The sequence below is a fragment of the Arachis hypogaea genome, chromosome 2 (genome assembly GCF_003086295.3).
Source record: "Arachis hypogaea cultivar Tifrunner chromosome 2, arahy.Tifrunner.gnm2.J5K5, whole genome shotgun sequence".
NCBI lineage: Eukaryota > Viridiplantae > Streptophyta > Magnoliopsida > Fabales > Fabaceae > Arachis > Arachis hypogaea.
In genome coordinates this window covers 20651598-20667421 of record NC_092037.1, presented here as the reverse complement: position 1 = coordinate 20667421, position 15824 = coordinate 20651598, and positions in this window count along the sequence as shown.

Sequence of the window (15824 nt, the reverse complement as noted above, 5' to 3'; positions counted from 1 at the left end):
CAAAGTTAAAGTTTGGCACAAGATTTAATTAAAGAAAAATTATTTTTGAAAAAGTTTTAAAAGAAAGATACCCAATTACCAAGAACACAAACACAATGCTCTAGCCAATTGAGCTATAAATGTAACATGTTTTAAAGAGGTATTTTTAATAAATAAATATTTTTTAAAACTGATAGTTTGAAAAATCACAAGAAAAACAAGAAAGGACACAAAACAAGACAAACTAAAGATCAAACAAGAAAAATAGACAAGAACAATTTGAAGATCAAGGAAGAACAAAGAACATGTAATTCGAAAATTGAAAGACAAAGAAAAGCATGCAATTAACACCAAACTTAAAACATGACACTAAATTCACAGAAAAACTAAAAATTAATAAAGAAGAATAATATTTTTGAAAAATTTTTAAAAAGAAAATAAAAGACTCTGACCCAAAAGACAAAATTTTCCTTATCTAAGCAACAAGATTCACCGTCGGTTATTCAAACTCAAACAATCCCCGGCAACGGCGCCAAAAACTTGGTGCACGAAAATTACACTCACACTATGTAATTCCGCACAACTAACCAGCAAGTGCACTGGGTCGTCCAATAGGGTTCTTTAGCTTCAATTGTAAAAGTGAAAGAGCATGAAATGAGTAATTGTTACGCAGTAATGGAGAGTGTGTTGAAGTTTTGGAGATGCTTTGTCTTCTAAATCTCTGCTTTCCTACTGTCATCTTCTTCACGCACGCAAGGTCCCTTCTATGGCAAGCTGTGTGTTGGTGGATCACCGTTGTCAATGGCTACCATCCGTCCTCTCAGTGAAAATGGTCCAAATGCGCTGTCACCGCACGACTAATCATCTGTCGGTTCTCGATCATGTCGGAATAGGATCCATTGATCCTTTTGCGTCTGTCACTACGCCCAACACTCGCGAGTTTGAAGCTCGTCACAGTCATCCAATCCCTGAATCCTACTCAGAATACCACAGACAAGGTTTAGACTTTCCAGATTCTCAAGGATACTGCCAATGGATTCTAGCTTATACCACGAAGACTCTGATTAAAGAATCCAAGAGATACTCATTCAATCAAAGGTAGAACAGAGGTGGTTGTCAAGCACGCGTTCATAGGTTGAGAATGGTGATGAGTGTCACGGATCATCACCTTCTTCATATTGAAGTGCGAATGAATATCTTAGATAGAAACAAGCGTGTTTGAATGGAATACAGAAATAATTGCATTAATTCATGGAGACGCTGCAGAGCTCCTCACCCCCAACAATGGAGTTTAGAGACTCATGCCATCAAAAGGTATATAGTTCAAATCTAAAATGTCTTGAGGTACAGAATAAATCTCTAAAAGTTGTTTAAATACTAAACTAGTAACCTAGGTTTACAGAAAATGAGTAAACTAAGATAGATAGTGCAGAAATTCACTTCTGGAACCCACTTTGTGTGTGCTGGGACTGAGACTTAAGCTTCTCACGTGCCTGGGCTGTTTCTGGAGTTAAACGTCAGGTTGTAACCTGTTTCTGGCGTTTAACTCCAACTTGCAACCTGTTTCTGGCGTTCAACGCCAGAATGCAACATGGAACTGGCGTTAAATTCCAGTTTACGTCATTTATCTTCGAGCAAAGCATAGACTATTATATATTGTTGGAAAGCCCTGATGTCTACTTTTCAACCCAATTGAGATCGTGCCAATTGGACTCCTGTAGCTCCAAAAAATCCATTCCGAGTGCAGGGAGGTTAGAATCCAACAGCATCAGCAGTCCTTTTTCAGACTGAATAAGATTTTTGCTCAACTCCCTCAATTTCAGCCAGAAAATACCTGAAATCACAGAAAAATACACAAACTCATAGTAATGTCCAGAAATATGAATTTTTCCTAAAAACTAATAGAAATATACTAAAAACTAGCTAAAATATACTAAAACTACCTAAAAATAATGCCAAAAAGCGTATAAATTATCCGCTCATCAGTAATGCTCAAAGATTTAAGAGAATGTATCTAATTCTTGGTAAACAAGGATGCTCAATCAATGAAGTTTTCTAGAAACAATTCAATTGACAACTTTAAAGATAACCCTTGGATCAAAGAAATTCAATAGGATCATCAAGGAGAAAATCAGTGCATTAGTTTGAACAAATTCAAGTTGAGTCGAAGAAGTATGAGGTTTACAGAAAAAAATATCTCCAACCCAAGAAAAAGCTCACAAAACTCAAAAGCATGATTAAAATACTTCTGAATACCTTGTTCATAAAAGAATCAAAAACTTGCAAAAAAAATCACTTCACAGTCTAAAAGAAAAGTTAAGCAACAAATATCCTTCAAGAGAGTAACAAAAGCAATAACGTGGCTCCGCTCTAATTCAACTTCATGTTGAAGTAGATCATGCAGAGTTTTAAAAATAACATGTACATAGATTTGGCAAAGAGCTAAAATGTTTCCTCAGATATTTTAGAAGCATAGTTAGGTGCACAACTTAACCAAAAGTGATTCATAAAACTCGGAAGAAAATAAAATGCTTGTTCAAAAATTCTCAAAGTCTATATTCAAACAAGCGTGTATAACATTTATAGCAAAGACGAAAGAGGAAGGTAAACTCTTTTTAGAAAGGAAATTCCGAGGTAAAAATTTACTTACAACTCGGTAAAGGAAATAAGTGGTGCGTTACAAGCGAACAGGTTTCCATTAAACAACGAAACTATTCAAAACTTCATTTAAAATAGCACATGCCAACTTTAAATTAACTTCGTCAAAATTGAACAATGGTTTCAATCTCAATCAAGTAATAGAAAATAAATTCCGTTTAATATTTCTTTAAGGAGAATTCAAAACTTCTTTAAAAAGTTCAAAACAAGACTCCAAAAGTATACTTGAAATCACCATCTTAGAAGGATATTCAAGAAAATTAGGATGTACATTAAAAGGAGTCAAGCCATACAAGAAAGGACCTTAAATCAAAGTAGTTTAAACAAGATCCATTAGGCATGCGACATCAAACAAGCTTTCAATCATTAGTAATTTGTAAAGGATAAATCTTTGACTAAGAACTCTTGTAGAGACAATGAGAGGATAAACGATGCACTAATTTGAAACGAATCAAACTGACTCACATGGGAATGAGACTCACAAGAGAGAAAAAACCAAAATCAATGGTAATGTTTACAAAATGTAAAAGATTAGTTAAAAACAAAGTCAAGCATGACATTCATGGAAATTGAAGGCTTAAGAGAGAATTTAGTCCGTTCATAAGAAGAAAGCCATGAGTCCAACATTTTCAAAAGAATAACAACGGCATAAACAATGTAGTATGCTAAACCAAACTCAAGCCAAAAATAAATTAGGTAAAGTTTATCAACGAAAATTAACCGGAATAAAAGAAAAAAATCCTTTCTTTCCAGAATTCTGAAAAATACTCAAATACATAATCAAATAAGGATGTACATCGGAACTATAGTAAAATTGCTAGAAAGTCAAATTATATTTAAGGTAAGTGCAGTTCCATAAACCAGTAAAAGTACATGCGAGGTATTAGAAATAAATAGTTGTTAAACTGTATAAGAAATCTTCAAAATTCCACATATAGATAAGTGTATATCTAGTCAATAGCAATTTTTATAAAAATCTCAAAATTGGCTGTGATCACTGTCAAATAAGAGAAAAACTGAATCAACAATTTCCCTAATAATGGACTCAGAATCTGGAGTTAAAATGCACAGCGCATTAGGACAAGTTCAAAGCCATATCAAATGATACATGAATTGAGAAGAACTCAGACAGGGGAAGATAGATGCAACAAAGATTTCAAACAGCATATGCACTTAAGATCAAACAAGAATGCATATGAATAGAGGGATAGAGTTGAAAAATCAAACTACTTTTCAAAAGGATTAGCAAACAAGAACTTCAAATTAAGATATGAAAGAACAGGTCAACTCGAACAAAATTTAAGACACACAACTGAATAGCCTCGAGAAATAGTTTCCAACGTTTCCAAAACCCGCGATTCGCTTTACTCAAAACTCACATATCATCTATGATAACCCATTAGTGCTCTCATATATGTAATTCACTAGTATTAAGCCGGCCAAACTTAATACCAAGAATTAAGCAATGCAAGACTAACAGCGTTAATCAATAGATTGTCATGTGCATAAAGCTCTAATTCTCGTCATCCGACAAGACCTAATACATGACAAATGCTCAGAGTATGCAATTGAAGCATAGTCGGTCCATTCCTCAGGCTCTACAGGAAGGACCGCTCTGATACCTTAATGTAACAGCCTAACTACCAAAGTTCACGCTTTTGGCTACGCGACTCTGATAGCTCGGACATTATGACGACACTTATACTATTTAATACTAAAATATGAGCCTGTTTAAAACTTTAAACCGCAATACCGCTCCGAAAATTACTTTCATTCGATAACGTACATCCATAGATACCATACAACTTACAAAAATCCACAAAGAATACATCCATATATATATATATATATATATATATATATATATATATATATATATATATATATATATATATATATATATATATATTACTCAATACAATTCCTATCCCTCTTATAGAATATATCAAGATAATGGCGAGGGTACAATAAATAATAAGTTAAAGCAATACAGAGCATTTCAACAACAACTAAATAAACTCTTTGTAACTTCTGCGCCCATATCCTGAAAGGGGAAAAATATAGGGGGATGAGAGCATCATCCTCGAAAGGGTTCTCAGTAGAGGGTTTTTTGGAAATTACTGTAATAAGATACGTGAAGGTAAACCGTACTAGTGATTAATAACCGTCTTATGCCTCTTTTCAAAAACAACAGTTTTCAATAAAAGAGAAATCTGAAATCTTTTCTGAAAGAGGAACAGTTCAATTCTGAAAACTCAAAAGCCTTTTAAAAAGATTTATCTATGCTGAACCAAAATAGCCTTTCATATTTTTCCAAACCAAAAACACAACACCGAAACCAACCATCAGTCAATCTCATTTCAACCACGGCCCTAAGCCAAACAATCCAACAGTAACCAATCCACCACAATCCAACAGAGTTTCAGTCGCAAACACAAGTAAAAAGGTTCAAGCACAAACAAACAATTACAACAAGTAGAACAATTAGTAGTTAATCACAAAGGCAGACCAAGTACAATATGCACATCCAAACAATGTCACATAGATGCATATGATGCATGCCTGTCCTAGTGGCTGATGATATCATATGTCGATTATAGAGCCAACCCGACAAGTCCTGGTAGCTAACCATTGGATTGTCCATCTATCGTGCATCTCGAGTTATACTCATCATAAACTTGATCATAATCATGATCCATATCCAACACTCTCACTGGTGTATATTCACAGGGGCGAGCTCATCCAGGGCTTTCACAGTGCCCGGCCACCCTTACGACATAGGGTCAATAGAGTCTCGAGTCTCCACCTGGAGCACATGGTGGCTAGCCACTGTTTTCTTCCAGGGAACTCGTGTCTTAGATAGTGGAAGTGCAAAATCACAATTATCAATATCTCAGCATATATGCATTCATTCTCAGCCATGGATCACCATCCATCTCAGCCATCCGGCTCACGGTTCAATCCAGAACCAGCCAATTTATCAATAAATACAACCCTTCAGCTTAAATTCAAAATTCATAGTCAGCCATACGGCTCATAACTCATTCGACAATCAGCCATAATTCAATAGCATACACAGCCATTCCAGCTCATAACAAAATAGCACTTCCACCATTCAACATCATCAAATTCATAAAATCGGCATTTTAAGCCATAAATCACTTTTCTCAATTCATTTCACTTTGAAATCAAATTTTAACACTTTTCAGCCTTTGCTTTAAAGATCTCATTTCTCAAACTAGAAATCATTTCAATTATAGATACATTTTGGTATATAATATTTTATGACGGTTATTTGGCTACGATATATAAGAGAAAGAATCATTTGTAGTTAGACTTTTATTTTATTTGGAGAATGAAGTAGCTCGCAATTTACGTCGCAAAGAATCTTCTTATGTATATGATATTATTGAAAAGGAAAAATATTACAAGTTTATTTTTTTTAAGCCAAATGATAGCCAAGTGATCACATCTTCATACTTAAAATTTGACTTACGTTATTTTTAACCAAATCTGTGTGGTAAAAGATACATTTTTTAATTAAAAAGTTGACTTATGTATTTATAAATAGTGGTGTTTATGGTGCGATTTGGACTGATTTTAAAAAAAATTAATATGATTCAAAATATATAATTTGTTACAATTTAGATTAGATCTACTTTATTTTATATTTTAAATTCGTTATAATCCAACCCAAACTATTGCGATTTGGATTAGTTTAATTTATTCAATTTAAAAAAAATTAATATTTTGTTACTAAAAATTAGAAGCAACGTTACTTTAGTAAAACAAACAAATAAATGAATATCATTTTATATTTAAAAATGCTTACATAATAATATAAAAATATATAATAAATTAACATATTAATATAAAAATTTAAATTTAATAATAAAATTGTAATATTAAATTATATTTTGCAGTTTGAATTGAAATAATTTAATTTTGAGAAGTGAATATGAAATCTAATGTAATTTATCAAAAATAAAATCTGATTTAATATATGCGATTTTGGTCGATTTTAATTTTGGAATGGATAGTAATTTTGTTTGTATTTGTTTAAATTTAAACACCTTTATTTATAAGTGATGACAAATTTATATTCAATTTTATTTTTATATATTTAATAACTCAAATTGAAGTCTTAGTATAAACACCGCATCTATTTAAGAAGTTGTGCTTATTTGATTTAGATAAAATTTTACAATCTTGTGACAAAACTCTAAAAAATTATCTATTTATTTGTTTATGCCTTTAGAAATTAAAGTATATAGTTCTTTGTTAGCTAAAAAAATAGCTATAGAAGAATTAAACTTTAAAAGGGATGAGTTAAAACTTATGAAACACGGATACTTTGTTAAGTTGTTGTGTCTGCATGTTGAACACATTTTGGACACGACACTTACTAACACTCGTTCGATACGCATGTCTACTGTGCTCAATTGTGTTTTAATAAAAAGTAAAAAAAAAAAATTTCGGACACGCTTCGACACACTTAAATACCATCACGTGTTAGCATGTCTAGTCTTATTCTTATCATATATTCTTTAAATAAATTTAGATATAGTATATATTATTATTTATTAAAATAAAAAATATTTTAAATACTTAATATAATTAAAATAAGATATTGAAAATAATAAAAAAGTTATATTTTAATATCAATAAGATCAAAATATCATTACAATTTATCTAAAAAATACTTTATATTTTATATGTATGCGTGTCCTCGTATCTTGTAAGATTTTAAAATTTGCGTGTCAGCGTATCTTTTGTTATGTCATGTTACATGTCCGTGTCAGTGTCCATGCATCATAGGTTAAACAAATAACCTCAACCACGTTGGTTTTTTAACACATCATCTAAAAAGAAAAAAAAATATACCTTTAATTAAATTATTATGGTTGTGTATCGTGGAGAAAAAATTTTGGTTTTGTTTATGGTAATGAGGTATGACAATATTTATTTGAAGCTCAATTTCAGTTGAAATTCATTTAAAAAGTGAAATACACTAAATTTTAATTTAAGTGGCATTGTATCTTTATTCATTTATAATAGAAGAATAGAATATATTTAAGGTCCAAAATACTATCAAAATTGAGAATTACATATTCCACATCTAACCCAATTACCCCTAAAGCAATGTTGTTAGAGAACCAAACTCATAATTTGAAAAAAAAAAACAAAAACTCCTTAGTTAGTAGATATGATTACAAAGGTGAAAACTCAGGTGAAGTTGACTTTACGTGAAGTTGACACGTGAGAGTCGTTGGATGAAAATTTAGTCAAATCAGTCAAATCATTTAACGGTTCTCAGGTATCAACTTTACGTGAAGTCGACTTCACCTGAGTTTTCACCGATTACAAAACACTTGATAAATGTTCGATGGATATCTTATTTTTTTTGACGCATAACAAAGATTTATCTTTTGAAAAAAAAATTGTTATATTTGATTAGTAAATCGACTTCTATTCTTGAATAATTAATATCACTTCTCTTTCTATTGTAACAAAAGATTTTTTTGTGAAAATATATCAATAATTATTATTTTACATATGTATGATTTAAGACTTTAAACACAAATCCTTTTATGTGTTAAAATAAGATATTGTGCATTCATCTTTTTTAGTAATTTGATAATTGTTTACATTAACAAAAAATATAAAATCATTTTTAAGTACAAATACAATCACTTTAACTCAAAAATAGACAAAATAAATTGGTAAATTTTAATAGGTAATAACATTTATTATATTATTTTGATTCCAAGAATGAATAGAATACTATAATATAAACCAATTATAGGTAGATTACAAAAAATAGTTATTCATAATTTTTTTTGCTATAATAATAAAAAAAAGTAATTCAAAGACAATTTTTATCTATTTAAATTATACTTACTCAAATCAGTTTTAACATAAGAATAAAAGAATTTAAAAATTTTACTAATAAATCATGAGAAATATCTATAAATTTAATGGCTAATATTATTTAAAGAGAAATATTTAAAAATACAGAAATCTAATATAAATATTTTAATTAAATTATAAATTATATATTTTTAATGAGTAATTATTATACTTCGAAGATAAGTGAAATTATTACTTATCAATTTTATTATTTTCAATATTTAAAATAGTTAAATTTTAAATTTAATTAATTTTATGAAATTTTGATAAAAAATTTATTATATGTATTTTTATTTAAAAAAAATATATTTTTATATATTATTTCCTGCAGGATACGGCTATATATTAGTTATTTTCACGTAAAAAAAGGGGTTAAAAAAAACTGTGCAAATTAGGGGTTATTTAAGATCCGGACCGGCCTTGACCCGAGATATATTTTATCGAGTTTAAATTTACATTTTTTTAAAATCCAATGTTATTTTCGGGTTGCATTCGGATTTTTCTTCGAGCTGCCCAACCCGGCCAAAGTTACTTTGTACTATAAAAAATATATATTTGAGTTAATTAGTAATATTATATTATACGATATTATTTTTGTTTTATTATTTTGATATAAATATAATATAATATTTGTTAAATTCATTTTTTGAAAGTAAAATTTTATTATTTTAATATATAAAAATTTATAAATTTATATATAGTAATGTTTCATTGGGTCGATTCGGTTTAACCCAATTGTTTCAAGTCATTTTAAATTAGGTCAAAGTAGACTCGTTATTCTTTTAGGGTTGAATCTAAATTTACTTCAACTTAGCCTAACCATAAATATCCTGAGTGTAAACAACAAAAATGACAAACAAATGTACAATAAAAACTGCAAACTAATAACATAATAATAATTAATAATTATGGATATATATAAAAATAATTAATAATTAATACCATGAATAAACAACACTTTCTTTTTTAAATTTTTTTTGGTGACTTTCTTCTTTAATCTTTGTTCTCTTAAAAGTATAAATAGAAAAATAAAAAAGCTGCAATAAATGTACACAAAAAGGAAAGCTGCAAATAAAAGTAGGAAGAAGGATTGTTTTTTTATTAACTTGTACAGTTGTACTAGTAATAGTAGTATATTCTAATGGATAGCCAAAAGTTGTGTGGTGAGGAAACTCTTTTTTGTTTTTATTTTCATATAATATTAAGTGTTAAGAAAAAAAAGGAAAACGTGTGAAAAGAAAAAACTGCCAAAGGCGAATAGCAAAAAGCCGCGAATAAATGTACCCGTAAATAAAAAGCTGCAATCTAAGCCAAAGATAACAATGAGTATTGATTTATATAAAAAAGATTGGAGAAAATTTTACTCTCTCTTTTTAAAAGACACTAAAATAAGATTTTTTTATTTATAAAATATAGACTTTTTTATAATTAAAAAAATTAATTTATTTTAAATTTTTTGTGTTAACTAACATTAATTTTATCTATTTTAAAAAAAATTATATTTAATAAAAATATCTTTTAAAAAAAATTATTTTTTATAATTAAATTTTGTTTACCATAATATTTATTAATAAATTATTTTTCTATTAATTAAATTATATTTTTTTCAAAATATTTTTTAAAAAATCTTTTAATGATTAAATTATTTTTCTTAAAATATTTTTCAATAATATTTTGATTAGTAAGAAACTTGTTTTGAGAAGATGCGAAGGAATGTGTTGTTAATTTTTTAAATTTAGGATTTATCCATCTCGATTTATTTTTAGGTTTTGATAAAGTTGTTAATAATTTTCAATAGTTTTATAAAATAAATTATTTATTAATATTAATTGTTATACATATTAATAGTAAGATATTTTTAATTTAATATTAACATAATATACCTTGATATAAAAAAATTGATAATAAAGTACAAAAATAATTGTTAACGAAAACTTTGATAAAATTATAATTTAATAATTAAAAAATTATTGAAGGATGTCTTAGAAAAAAAATTTTAATCATTAAAAAATTTTTAAAAGAATATTTTGATAAAAATACAATTTAATCAATAAACAAATAATTTGTTAAAGGGTATTTTAGTAAACAAAATTTAATCACAAAAAAATAAAACTTTTACTAAACTGTAGTTTTGTAAAAAAATTTATTTTTTCTTAAAAAATAGATAAAGTTAACGTTAGTTAACACAAAAAATTTAAAATAGATTAAAGTGTCATTTTAGAATCTCTCAAGGGAGGAGAATGAAATTTTCTCAAAAGATAAAGTAAAAGTAAAATAAAAAGAAATGGCGAAAAAGAAAGAATGAGGACAAAGACTAATAACCAGAAATTATTTTTAATATAGAGATGAAGATAGTGTTTTAGACTTTTAATTGAATATTGATATTTAAAGTGTATTATAGTATTTTAAATGTATAAAAAATGTGTCCAATACGTATTCTACATATTGGCTAAAATGTTGATACATGTCTAATATGCATTTTGCGTGTTATCAGAATATTGACATGTGTCCAATATACACTCTGCATATTCACTTTCTACCTACAAAACCAACCGATATGTAATTATATTAAATAATTTCATTAAAAAAATACCAATATTATTTTTATATATAAAAAATTAGTCACTAATATCCTGTTTGAATATATATTATGAGAGAGAGACAACCATAAAGGTAAGGAATTTTTTATTTAAATAAATTAAAAAATTATTTTATTTATTGAAATAAATCATTTTAAAAATAATTACGATAATATATAGTATAATTTATCTCTTTTACACTGTAAAGGAGATAAATTTACACGTATATCGTTTATACTTTAAACGAGATAAGATAGTGCGAGCAATATGTGTCTATCTCGTTTATGGTGTAAACGAAATACATACAAACTTATTTTATTTACACTGTAAACGAAATAAGATTGAGTGATGCCTATATACATGTCATTCACATCAAGGTTCTGGTTCCATTTCCAACCTTTTCACCACTTTTTTCTCTCTTTTATCCTTTTCTATATTATTGAGTAACACTAAGATGGCGTGCGCATATGCATGTGATCTAAACATCAATCGACTGAACGCAACATGGCACGTCACCGGGGCAGCCGACTTCGCGGTTAATTTTGTTATCTTCACATTTATGTTATCGCATATATGTATAGCCATGGTTAGGATACTTGCCAAGAACTAAAATATAATTTATGGTTTAAGTGGCTAAATATATCGTTAGCAATAAGTCACTGATAGGGTATGATATTAGGAAATTAGGAATAGAGTTCTGATTTTTATGTGATTAAGTTTTTAAGTACATAATTATTAATTTAGATATTAAATATTGGGATAGATATTTTTCAACCCTTAAAGTTAATTTACTAATTACATATTTCTTAATTTGTTAATTTAGTTATTAACTATCCAAGTAAAAGTTATTTTTAAGTGAATAATTATATAATTTTGTATTTACTTAAATTAAATTATTAAGTAAAAGTTTTTTAATTAGATTATTAATTATTTTATTAAATATTTTAATTTTAATTAACGTATTGAAAAAATGTTTATTAATTAACTTAGTAATTATTAACGTAAAAACTTTTAGTTAAATAAATTCAGTTAGTACATATTTGTAAATTTCTATTAAATAAATGTATATGATAGTTAACTCAATTTGTTATGTCATTGCACGTATATAATATTTTTCCAATTGTGATAATTTATTTGTTGTCAGAGGCCTCGCCTACTTCTTCTTCGGCGAGTGAGTCACACGCTTCCACCATCGGATGCTATCATCCCGTATTTGAGAGAAGCTGGTTTCAGTTACACGGTGCCTCTCAAGGACTTTGTCTTCGACAACTTTCTGATCATAACATTTGTGGAATGCTAGCGTCCAGAGACATACATGTTCTACCTATCATGGGGTGAGTGCACCATCAACCTGCAGTACGTTGCGTACCACCTCAAGCTACGCATGCACGGAGAGCCAATGTGGGTGCTTTCGTGATTTCTATAGATGGTACGACACTGAGACGTGGGAGTTGGTGGAGTGACTACTTGGTGTCAGGCCTCCAATGGTTCAACAGCAAGGGCGCAGAGGAAAGAGTCTTTCTCGTTGAAGCTGACATGGCTTCGGGATCGAGTCTAACATATGCTCGACACCATTGATCCAGAGACATTCCAACAGTATGTGAGGTGTTACATTATGTTTGAATGTTACCTGGTGACGAACAAGTTGAACAACCTGGTCCATCTCCAGGGGCTACCACTACTTGCCAACTTTCAGACGTGTCGTGGACTGTCTTGGAGTTCGGCAATGCTTGCATGGACTTACCATTCACTGTGCTCTGCAGCACACCGAGGCACGACAGATGATGCGGAATTTATAACCACAAACTAACCGGCAAGTGCACCGTGTCGTACCAAGTAATACCTTAGGTGAGTGAGGGTCGATTCCACAAGGATTGATGGATTAAGCAACAATGGTTAAGTAATTTTCTTAGTTAGACAAATAGAAAATGGTGTTTTGAGAGTTCAAAAACATCAAATAGTAATTCAGAAAATCAGAAAACAGTAGTAAATTGAGGTGAAATATATATGGAGAAAATAGTTAAGGTTTCAGAGATATCTATCTTCCGGATTGACTTTTCTTACCAACTATTTTAATCATGCAAGATTCAATTCATGGCAAACTATATGTGACTAAACCCTAATTTCTTAGACCTTTTTAGTCTCCTATAACCTTCATCAACTGCCGATTCCTTGGTCACTTGATTCCAATTGGAGGGTTAAGTTCAATTCTAGTTTATATGCGACAAAAACCCTAATTACCCAAATATAAGAGGATTATATGTCATGTATCCCGTTAAGTCCAGATAATTAGAAATTTAGCAGAAATTATTTTCAAGTTGTTGTTCAAGTAAAGAGATTTTCTAAGTTATACAAGAACTCAATTAGAACCAGGGTCATACTTTCGTTCCACTTAGATTCATAAGATAAAGAACGAAAACAATTCTTGAAATAGAAATTAGTACATGAATTAAAATAGAAATATAATAGTATCAATCCATAAAATAGACAGAGCTCCTAACCTTAACAGTGGAGATTTAGTTGCTCACAGTTCAGAGAGAAAACAAGGATTCTAAAAAATTGTAAATTGCGGAATGAGGTAAGAGAGAAGAGTTTAGTCCGAAGGGCTGAATCTTTTTCCTTTTATGTCTAATCCTAATTAAATGTAAAACATATTTTCTAAAACTAAATAATATCTTTTCCTATTTATAACTAAAATAAATGTTTAATCAAAATTAATAAAGATCTTTGTTGCATAGCTTGATTGAGCGTGGGGACCATTGCTTGAAGTTTGACTGGTTCCCAAGTTAGGCGCCACTATGGCAGCCTTGATTGGACGTGTTTTGCTTTGTCTTGGTGCCTAACTTGGGAAAAGGCAAGTTAGGCGCCACTTATACAGCATGCTTTTGGCATGTGGAGCTTTCCTTTGGTGCCTAACTTGGAAAATCTCAAGTTAGGCGCCACCCTTGCCGAATTGCTGGAGAAGAAGTGCACACTATTATACATCGTTGGAAAGCTCTGAAAATTAGCTTTCCAATGCCACTAGAATCATGTCAATTGGACCTTTATAGCTCAAGCTATTTTTGTTTGAGTGCAAGGAGGTCGGGGTTGACAGCATCATTCGCTTTCTTCCTTTTTTGCTACAAAACTCCGTCAAATTCATCCGAATGCTACCTAAAATAAACAGAAATTGCAACTCAGAGTAGCATTCATAGTGGCTAAAGATAATTAAATATTCATTAAACTTAATAATTCAAATGCGAATTCATTAGGAAAAGATATGAAAGATGCTCACGCATCAACAGACATTGTTGGCTGCACTCTGCTGTTGATGTCTTGGATATACTAGAGATTTTCGCAGTGGTGTCCACCTGACCGACACATTTTCATGTATCCTATGACCGCGAGGTAATCATCCTTTATGGTTTGCTTATATTCTGCATTTATAACTCATTCTGATGTTCCGTAAATTGAATTCGTGTTACTCTTGCAACTGTTGATAGGTTGTTAGGGTCGACGCAGCAGAGTAGGGACTAGCACGAGCAGAGGGTCCTCCGATGGTATTTGTCGCTAAATCACTTGTTTCGCCATGATTCTCTCATGGATGTCAAATATAAGGTGCACATGCTCGTCACCTTGGAGCCGAAACAGACAAAATAAAAAAACTCAATTTTCCAATGGTGCTAGCAACCTATATCCAACCCTACCGATCTCTTTTCTCCCTAAACCACCAAGGTTACTCAATATCAAACTCCTCAACTCGGACAAGGAACTTACTCAACGAGTGCGCAACAGTAACAGATTATCACACTCAAATATTACCTCATTGTCACTGTTTCTCATACGATAATTGGGATAGACACAGACAACCACATATCCGCTACAACTAGATATTTTTGCCTATGTTTTGGAAGAAAAACGGAAGAAAAAAAGATATGAAATGTATGTGAAGAATGCCGAGGGTTGCACATCCTTTTATAGCTGTTGGAAATTTGTTTTATTGTATCTCGTTTATACTGTAAACGAGATATACACGTGTCACTCGCACTATTTTATCTCGTTTATCGTGTAAAGAAGATACGTTGTAAACTTATCTTATTTTTATTGCATACGAGATAAGTCATGCTACACATTTTCGTAATTATTTTTAAAATTATTTATTTTAATAAATAAAATATTTTTTTAATTTATTTAAATAAAAAATCCAAAACGTAAGACTGCAAAGAAAAATGAGACATTATATTAATTCAACAAGGTTTATTATTAAATGAGATATAAGTTTTTAATTTGAACAATTTTATTTCAATAAAAAATTAGTTAATATATATTTTTAAGGTTATTAATTAAAAAAGTATTTATCAAAAGCATATGATTTAAGATTTTAATTTTTGTTATTATGTATTAATTAAGAAGTGATGAAAGAGAAAAAAAAGTTTGATTAAAAAAAATTCAAAATTTGAGAAAATATTTATAGTTTAAGATTAAAAAAAAATTGGAGTTGAAATTATAATTATTTTTTAAAAGGATTACTAGTAATATTCTTTTTTTTTTATAATCAACGGGGTTACCGCGAAGGGAAAAAAAAAAACAGAAATAACTACGAGGCAACAAATCGAAGGAATACAACCCCTCTAAAGTTAGAAGAAAATTACAAAAAAAAATTGTACTTAGAAGAGAATCATAAGTAACAAAAAAGTCATTGTGACTATGCCCAAAGCT